This window comes from Pteropus medius, unplaced genomic scaffold, assembly GCF_902729225.1.
Source record: "Pteropus medius unplaced genomic scaffold, Ma_sr-lr_union100, whole genome shotgun sequence".
NCBI classification, from domain to species: Eukaryota; Metazoa; Chordata; class Mammalia; order Chiroptera; family Pteropodidae; genus Pteropus; species Pteropus medius.
In genome coordinates, this window is record NW_024349800.1 from 65,181,781 (window position 1) to 65,190,850 (window position 9,070).

General features: G+C 45.1%; 1 long non-coding RNA gene across 1 annotated transcript; it reads left to right on the plus strand.

Moving 5' to 3' along the window:
* The first annotated feature begins 62 nt into the window (after positions 1 to 62).
* On the plus strand, positions 63 to 5,757 carry LOC120622129 (uncharacterized). The gene is made up of 3 exons (XR_005658431.1): positions 63 to 309; positions 505 to 612; positions 5,241 to 5,757. It is a non-coding gene; the product is annotated as an uncharacterized LOC120622129 (long non-coding RNA).
* The last annotated feature ends 3,313 nt before the right edge of the window (positions 5,758 to 9,070 follow it).

A 9,070-nucleotide genomic window follows, 5' to 3' on the forward strand; every position in this document is an offset into this window, starting at 1 on the left:
CAAGCACACATGGAGGAATGAACACTGCCAAGAGGTCATTGCAGAGCTCACTACCCTGCAGAAAGGCCCCCAGTGCACACACAGATCCCAAGACAAGCGAGGGACAGAATCCTTTGCTCAGTCCCCAGCTGGTATTTTCAGCAGGAGTTTTATTATCCTTCACCCTTCCCTCTGGACCCTTTCCCCATTTCAAATTCTATAAACAAGCACACTGCCTCGTTTAACCTCGGCCAAGCTCTCAGGGAAAGTTATACCAGCCTGTTCCCCTTCCCAGTTGGTGGTTCGGGACACTGGGAGAGAAAAATACAGGTAATGCTCCTCTTTTATTAAAACTCTTCACCCTGCTCCAAGGCCCGCTCCTTGCAATCCCCCTCCTGCTCCTCTGAACCTGGCAATGTGAACACCCCTTCACGTCCTCCTGGTGAAGAGAAGCTCAGGCAAGATAATTTATTGAGATGTTAATTTGTGTTTTGTTCTGAAAGTCATTTTCTCTCCCTCTTCAAGAAGCCAACCATTTCCTGAAACAGGTTATAGGAAGACAACTTACATCCATGGCTTCTTGGATGGACTGGACTATGCCAAGCCTTCCAGAGAAGGAAAGAAGAGAACTAAGTAAGTCCAGGGGAGGGGAGGGATTTCCAAGGCTAGTCAGGGGAGAGGTAATGTCTTGTTGGTGCATCCAAGAGGCCTTAGCATGAGTCCTTTCTTATTCCCAAATCTGGTAGGAAAGCAACAGAAGTGGCCACCCTCCAGGTCCATATTGGCCTAGAAATACTTTATGTCAGTGAGGACCAGCGGGGACCAGCGGGGACCAGAGGGGATCAAAGACCAAAGGCCTCTCCAGTGCTTGTTCTGGGAGCACCCTGGCCCAAGAGAAAGGGTTGGGAAGAGTCTCTGCCAATCTGATAGTATGGGACCCCAACATCAGATTTCATCTAATTTAAAAAGTAAATAGAATAGCGTGACATTCTTTGTACACCAGCATGTGTGGGAAAATCCAGACTCACTACACAGACTGGCAGCTCCAGTTACCAGGGAGACACCACCCTGAGGCAGCTTGATCTTCAGGGCCAGCTTATTCTTGTTCTGCCCGCTGGATTCTGGGGTCCTGAGGCTCGGGCCCCACCCTGATTCCTGCAGCAGCTCCCACTTGCTGTGTCAGTCAGGACCAAAGACGGACAGGAGTGGGAAGGTATGAGATGACTCACTTCCTTTTGCTTCTCTCTGTCTCCACTCAAGCTCAGCATGTAGGGGCAGAGTTAAAGAAAAAGTATTCTGACACGTGTTAAAACAGTGGAGAAGACTTTATTCAGGACTATCGCGATAGAAGAGAGAGATAGGGCTCAACCCAAATTCAGCAAGGACAAGTGAAGATTTATAGCCAAGGAGCAGAGTGAGGAGGTCAGTAGCTGGAAAATTACCAAGAGGAGGGTTAGGGAGATTGTTGCTGAAGGCAGAAATGGATGACCAGATATATAGCAGGGCATGTGTATGTGTATGTGTGTGCGTGGTGCGGTTCTTTCTAAACTGGCTTAGCAGGATCCTTGTTAAAACTGGACTTTGCAAGGATGGACTCAGTAGCCTAAGGTCACAGCTTAGTAGAGAAGAGGGCTCAGAGGAGCCTGACTGAAGTTTGGGCGAGGGAGAGTCTGTCAGCACTCTGTCGACACTGGAAAGAAGCTGGGGGCGGGAGGTGGAAGAGCAGAAGGAGAAATTGGTTAGAGTTGAGTATGTCTTTGTTTTCTGGCAAAATCAGGCCTCACTCAATGGGCAGCCAGCTAGGAATAGTGTGGCTATAAAGCAAAGCTCCGAAAGGGCTGGGTGAAACTATCAAGGTTTCCTGCACCGGGATTAGCTAGACTTGGGGATCCCAACAGCTGTCACTATCACAGGTCAAAATCATTTCAGATATCCAAGAGATTTTTCTGCCTTAGGTCTTTCCTCAGAGAGAGATTCAAATCCCACATCACCACCTTGCTCTCTGGTGACCATGGACATGTACCACCTGACCTCTGTTTCCTTTTCAGCGAGGTGAGGTTAATACGACCACCTCTAGGGTTTGTGACGGTTAGTGGTAATGGGGTTTATAAGGTCAGGAGAAGCAAGCAGTGAATGTGAGCTCCCCATCCTCACACCGGTCCAGGAGGACCACATGATCCAAGGCTCTTCTTCTCGTCCCAGAGGCCCAGGGAAGGCCCGCAGCCCTCCTAGAGAAGGCACAAAGCCCTGCTCTCTGAATGATCCTGTGCCTTGTGACTTCCTTCCTACCATGGGATGGTGCTCATTACTCTGCCCACACATGGCCAGCGTTAACCCATCTGGACAATTCCTGGGAGTCAGTCTGCATTCTCCGCTTGCTTCTTTTAGTGGTGATGAGGTGCTGGGAGGGAAGGGGAGTGGCAGTGCCACAGGGACTCTGAGAGGTCAGAGACCCAATACAATCACGGAGTTAGGCGATAATGGTGCCAACACTTTGGGGATGACTTGACTCTCTTCTGTCAAAAGCTCCTGAAGGAACGGGACCCAGGAGGGGTTTTGAGGCGGAACAGCTGGGCAGGGCTCTTGCAAAACATAGTGCCCAGAAAGCGGACTCAGGTGAGAAGTGTTTGGGGGTGGGGAGTGTCTCTGACAGTTTGACTTTAACTCAGCTCAACAAAAGCATCTAGAACATTTTCATGTGTCATCTACTGACTGTACAAGACACTGGGAATACAAGGATAAATAAGACTCAGCCAGGAATTTTAAAAAATTGTGATACTCTGTAGGCTGGGCTCTATAGCAGAGACTTGAGGCAAGTGGTGTGGGAACACAGGGTAGAACTATTGGATCTTCCTGGAGGGCTGGGAGAGGCTTCGTGGAGGAGGTGAGTGTTCGTTTGCTTAGAGAAAGGAGTAAAAACTGCATGTGCAAGGCACTGAAGTGTGGAAACGCACAGCCTGAATGGAGAGTGGTGGCTCCAGCTGGGTGCTGGGAGGGAAGCACCAGAAGATGAGGCTGGAAAGATGTGCGAGGAAAGCATACAAGGTTTTGGAAAGGCCACCTAGGCTGTCGGAATGTTAGAAAGGTCATTTTGATGGTAGCCTGGAGGATGGCTTGGGGTAGGGAAGCATGGGGCTGCCACCGCAATAGTCCTAGCAAGAGACAAGCCAGTGTGGAGCCTTAGGTGGCAGATGACCTGAATTTGAATTCTGGCTCCCCACTCACTAACGATGGGACACCGAGCAGGTCCTTCAGCCTCACTGATCTCCAGGACCTCTGCGTGTAAAATGGGAATACTGGATAATATCTCCTTTGTAGTTGTGGTGAGAGGATTAACTGGATTAACTGAGAGAATATTATCAGCCACCCAACACAATGGTCCTGGCTTGTGTTGTAGACATTCAATTAATGAAGGTCCAACTTCAGGCAAAATCATAGGAGGGATGTGTTTGAAGTAGAAGTGAAGGATGTAGAATAATGTCTTGCACATAGTAGGCACTAAAAAATATATTTGTAGAAAGAATAACAAATTGAATCTAGAAGAAGGGGGAAAGGAGAGTCAAATATGATTCTGAAGGTTCTAGAATGTTCTCTTGGATGGGCATTGATGTCACAGAAGGGAGTTGACATGGCTGCCTTGGGAGCTTATTCCTTCTGCTCTCCTGACTTCCATCACCAATTCTCCTCTTGTCCTTTAAGTGGCCTCATCCCTGCCACCACAACCAAACTTTTTCACCAGGGAGGGGGCTGCCCCTATTTATAATTAGTTCTCTACACATTTTTAAAAGAAAGGAAAAATACACATTGACACAGGTGCACTCCTTAGGCATTCCATGAGTGGGCGGCTGTTCTGATATCTGGTCAGAGGGAAGAGGAAGGAGAATCATGTTCAATGGGGAAGAGAACTCAAATTCCTCATGTAGCTTCCATGTGCCAGGCCCGAGGCATTAATCCACTTAGTCTTCCCAATAAACTTGTGAGTTTGATACAATTATCGTTATCCACATTTCACTGAAGAGGAAAATGAGGCCCAGAGAAGCTAAGACACTAGTCTAAGATCATACAGCTAGTAAATAGGGAAGGCAGGATCTAATCTGGCTTCAAAACCCTTGCTTTTTCTATTGCCCCTTCTAAAGAGCCAGCAACTGAAAGAGAAAAAGAGGAATAATAGTGTCTTAGTACGTTAGGCCTGCTATAATGGAATACCATACCTCGGGTGGTTTATAAACAACAGAAATTTATTTTTCACAGTTCTGGAGGCTGGGAAGTCCAAGATCAAGGTGCCAGCAGATTTGGTGACCCGTGAGGGCCCTCCTCTTGGTTCATAAATGATACCATTTTGCTGTATCCTCACATGGTGGAAAGGTCCAGGGAGATTTCTCAGGTCCTTTTTATAAGGGCACTAATTCCATTCATGAGGGCTCCATCCTCATGATCTATTCACTTTCCAAAGGCTCTATCTCTTAATACCATCACCTTGGGGATTAAGATTCAATGTATGAATTTTGTGGGGATATATTCAGACCATAGCAGATAGTAGCACAGATATGAAAAAGAAAGTGTCAGAGTTGGAAAGACTGAAGAGTAGACATAGGGGTGGTACATTTATAATTCCTCCATCCCTGAAGCGGGCAGCATCTCCCAGCTAAAGCCCACCCACCCTCTTCTTGAATAGCAGCCACTGAGTTGAGTACTGCATTTTCCCCTGATTGTGTTACTCTGTACCCTATCCTCTAAACGTATCCCCCATGCTCCCCAACTAGTTGTCCCAGGGCCTTCAGGAGGCTGGCCCTCTTCTCAGAGGCTCTTCCTGTTCTCACATGCTCATGGTCCTTTGGAGGACTGGCCCACACATCAGAAACTAATCTTCAAACAAAAATAGGCTGAGCTGGTCAACTCAGACACCCTGATGCACATCTCCAAACATCTGAATGAGATCCTGGGGCCTCTGAGGCTCAGTTGGACCCAGTGAGACCCAGTTAAAGAGGCACCTTTTCTGTGAGTATGCCCTCTCTACTATATTATATAAAATAATTATGATTGCTTCTGTTGTTGTTGAAAGTCCCAAGCTTCTAATCATGGCTTGGTCTTTCCGGTGACCAGTCCCCATCCTGAAGCTATCTAGGTGCTCCCTGCTACCAGTCATCTCATTAGCATACAAAAAATACACTCTTATCACCCAGGAAATTCCTACAGACTTAGAAGCTCTTTGTCAGGAACCAAGGTCAAAGAGCAAATATGTATTTCCTACTTTACCACAGAATTCAAAAGCTGTCTGATGAGTGATGAGCTGACTAATAGGGCACGAGGAAGCTGGAGTGGTGCCGTCCTCAGGAGGGGTGATCGGGTCTCAGGAAGGAGGACCTCCTGAATCGAGTGGTCTCTGAAGCCTCCTGTCCATGCTCAGCATCTGGAAACAGGGCCAGGTGACGCCGTTGTTCTGTATCTTGGTGGGTGTCTGCAAAGTGCAATCCTGAGCAAGTCACTTAAACTCTCAATGCCTTATTTTCTTCATCAGAAAAATGGAAATGACAATACTCGCTTTGTACAAATCATAAGGTTTCATGGGGACTTAATGGGATAATGGATGTGAAACACTTTACAAACTGTAAAGTACCACACAAATGAGGTTTTATCATTAATTATAGATGAGTGTGCACATGCCCACACACCCACAGTCATCGGCACCCATTCATTCATGAAAATTCTCTTGCTCCAAAGGGAAATTAGCATAATGATGCAGCCCCCTGTTAAATCACAGGGACCTCCCTGCACCCTTCAACCTCCCTATGCCATTACCCACTTAGACTGAGTGGGTTCAGGAATATTGAGGAGGGGCTGAAGAGCTTTGAGGAGAAGCAGGTGTGTCTGGAGCACAGACTCCTCAACATGCACCTGCCCATTCTGCCTGGATTTGGGTTATTTGCATTTCCTTGATGCACAGGCACCTGGGAACCATAGGAGCAGCCCACCCCCTAGGAGAAAATGCTTGGCGGGGCAGGGTTAACTCTGCATAGGCGGTTCAAATTCAGCATCTCTCTTTGGATGCCTACTGTTCATTCATTCATCTTCCTATTCAACAAAATTTATTGAGCACCTACTATATTTGCATAGAACTGCACTTGGTGCTGAGAATCCAAAGACAAGCAAGTCAGCCCCTGCCTTTGAGGAGCTCACATAGGCAGCTACATAAGCAAAGCCAGGCTGTGTGAAACTGAGCACACTTGGGAGTGGCAGGCAGTTCTGTGCAGCTACAGGGGAGATTGGCCAAGCACTGCCAGACGAAAGGGGAATGAAGAGTTCAAAGGCAGGAGCCCAACCCCAAAAGGCCTTGATTCCATGCTGATGAGTTTGGACTTTATCTTGTGTGCAACAGGACCCACTAAGGATATTAGGAAAGCGAACGATGCATGCTAAGCAGATTTCCTTTCCTTTTTTAGACTCTTTCCCCTCTCTTTTACTATGTTCCTTTTCAAAATTGATAACAGCTACATTGGGTACTAAAACTGGTGAGAGAATGTAAAGTTATAGAAAGAAAACTTTCATAACTTCTCCCACTCCATTTCTACTACTCCTCTATACCAGTGGTTCTCAAAATATGTTTCTGAAACAAAAGCAATGGCATCTATTGGGAGCTTGTTAGAAATGCCATGTGATTATAGTTAATAATACTGTATTATATATTTGAAAAGTTACTAGAGAGTAGATTATAAAAGTCCTCATCACAAGAAAAAACTTGTGACTGTATGTGGTGATGACTGTTAACTAGACTAATTGTGGTGATCATTTTGTAATATACACATATATCGAATCATTATGTTGTATACCTGAAACTAATATAATGTTATATGTCAATTGTCTTTTAATAAAAAAAGAAGAGGAAAAAAGGAAAGAAACGCAATCTGCTGCAAGCTCTTTTGGTGATTCCGATGCTTACGAAGGCTAAAAAACACTGCTCCACACCTAGTAATTTCCCATACTTGTTTCTATGCTCATCAAGCAAATATGAACATATACACACATAAATATGCCACTGTTTGCACTAATTGTTTTTCAAAAATACATCACACCCTTTACTAAGCAAGCTGCTTATCTCATATGGTGATATACCTTCTAGTCAATAGATGTGGAACTAACTCATTTTTAAAATGTGTATAATTTGCCTGTTCATGAATGTAGTAAAATTTATTCAACCGTTTACCGTTGAATATTCAGGTTATTTAAATAAATTTATTTAATTATGTTGACACCTAAAAATAATGCTACAGTAAATAGCCTTACCCAGATGGGTAAGGATTACATATGGGTGCTTTCATTTCCATGGGATAGCGTGCCAAAAGTGGGAATGCAAAAAATCAAAGGTTATGGTATTTTTAAGTTTAATAGATATTGCTAGATTGCTAATCATTAAAATTATAGCAATATTACAGTCCCATCAGTAAAATATAAGATGCCTGTTTCATCACATCCTCACCAGCACTTGATCTTGCAGCTCTTTGAATTTGCATTTAGAAAGCTCACTATGGCAATTCTGTGGAAAATGGATTTGATTCAATGGGGAGAGGGGCAAAGTTGGGAGCCAAGAATCCAGTTGTGGAACTTCTGGATTAGTCCAAGGGATACATGGTAAAGGGGTAGATTAAAAAAAAGTGGCTGTGGAGATGGAGAGGAGGGGTCAGATCTATGGTGGACACTTTCACTGACTGATTCATTTAATCTACATAATAATCTGCTTTCCAGATAAGGAACCTGGAGAGTTTGTTGTTGAGACATTGTGACTTGCCTACCTGTCCTAGGGTCGCTGATTACTTCCCAGCCCACCTACAGCCCATTATAAGGGAAACTTCCCCAGCACAAACCCCCATTGCCAAAGCAGCACAGGACCCCATTCTTCCAGCCTCAGATGACTGGATAAATGGTGGACACAGGACCTAAGAGAAACTGATCCACAGTGATTTATGGTCTGAGAGGTTGAAAAAGATCAGGTTCTTTCTGGGGTTTGAGCAAAGATATTGAGAGGAAAACTGCCATTGGTACAGCACAAAGTCTGCAAAGACAGGGCTGAGGAGGCCATAGGCACGAATAAGTTGAAATTAGGAGTAGAAATGGAGAGTAAGCAGTGTAAGCTGACTGAACGCAGAGAGAACAGAACAGATGCACAGAGAAAGGCCGAAATGCTGAGAGAGAAAAACCAGGCTGCCCAAGAGAGACAGAGAAGCAGTTTCTAAGAGGTAGGATGGACCCGAACCCACTTTCACCACTATTTCCCATGCAGCCTTGCAGCTCTGCAGCCCCTGCCCTCGGACCTATGAGATGTCTGTTTCTTCAACAACTTCTCTCGTTCAGGCACACTTAAGTATCCTTCTAGGGATCTCTGCTCCCTACAGCCATAGCTCTGGCAAGAACAAGGCCACAAAGTTCATAGGTATTCGAGTTTAGATGTACCAAATCTAAAATTATTTGACTTCAAGCAAAAGCTATGCAAAGAAAAAAAGAATACCTCATTAAATACCGTCTCCAAAAGCACATCATTAATGGAGGCAGGGAGGGTCCTCGAATCCTAGTCATCAGATTGCAAAGCCCACATATGTCCTACCTGCCCTGCTGAGATGGTACTCAGGCCACAGGGTCCTGCTGTCCTTTCCCACTTTACTCCCCACCTGTGTCCCCTTCATCACCTAGTTATGGTTCTAAAACCTCTTGTTCCATGCTTCGGCTGAGGGGTGTGAATTCTAGTTCAAACAAAGGTCTTGGCAGACAGCTGAATGTCTAACTTATGATTCACGTCTGGAGCCTGCAATGTGCTCTGAGGGGCTTAGCTGGAAGACCCCAACACTCAAAGGAGATCACCCCCAGAGAAGTTACTTAGGACTAAAATCTCCAAACTCTTCTGGTAAGGCATTTCCTCAATTAGATCTCTGTAAAAACACATCTACTTTAACTTTGGAATGAGTCATTAGCCTCCATCAAGACAGGAGCATGAATAGGTTTAAAACTAAAAATAACTAACACTTATTGAATGTTTATTATGCTTCAGGCATTGTGCTAAGTTCTTTACATAAATTCATTTAAAACTCCCAGTAACCTTATG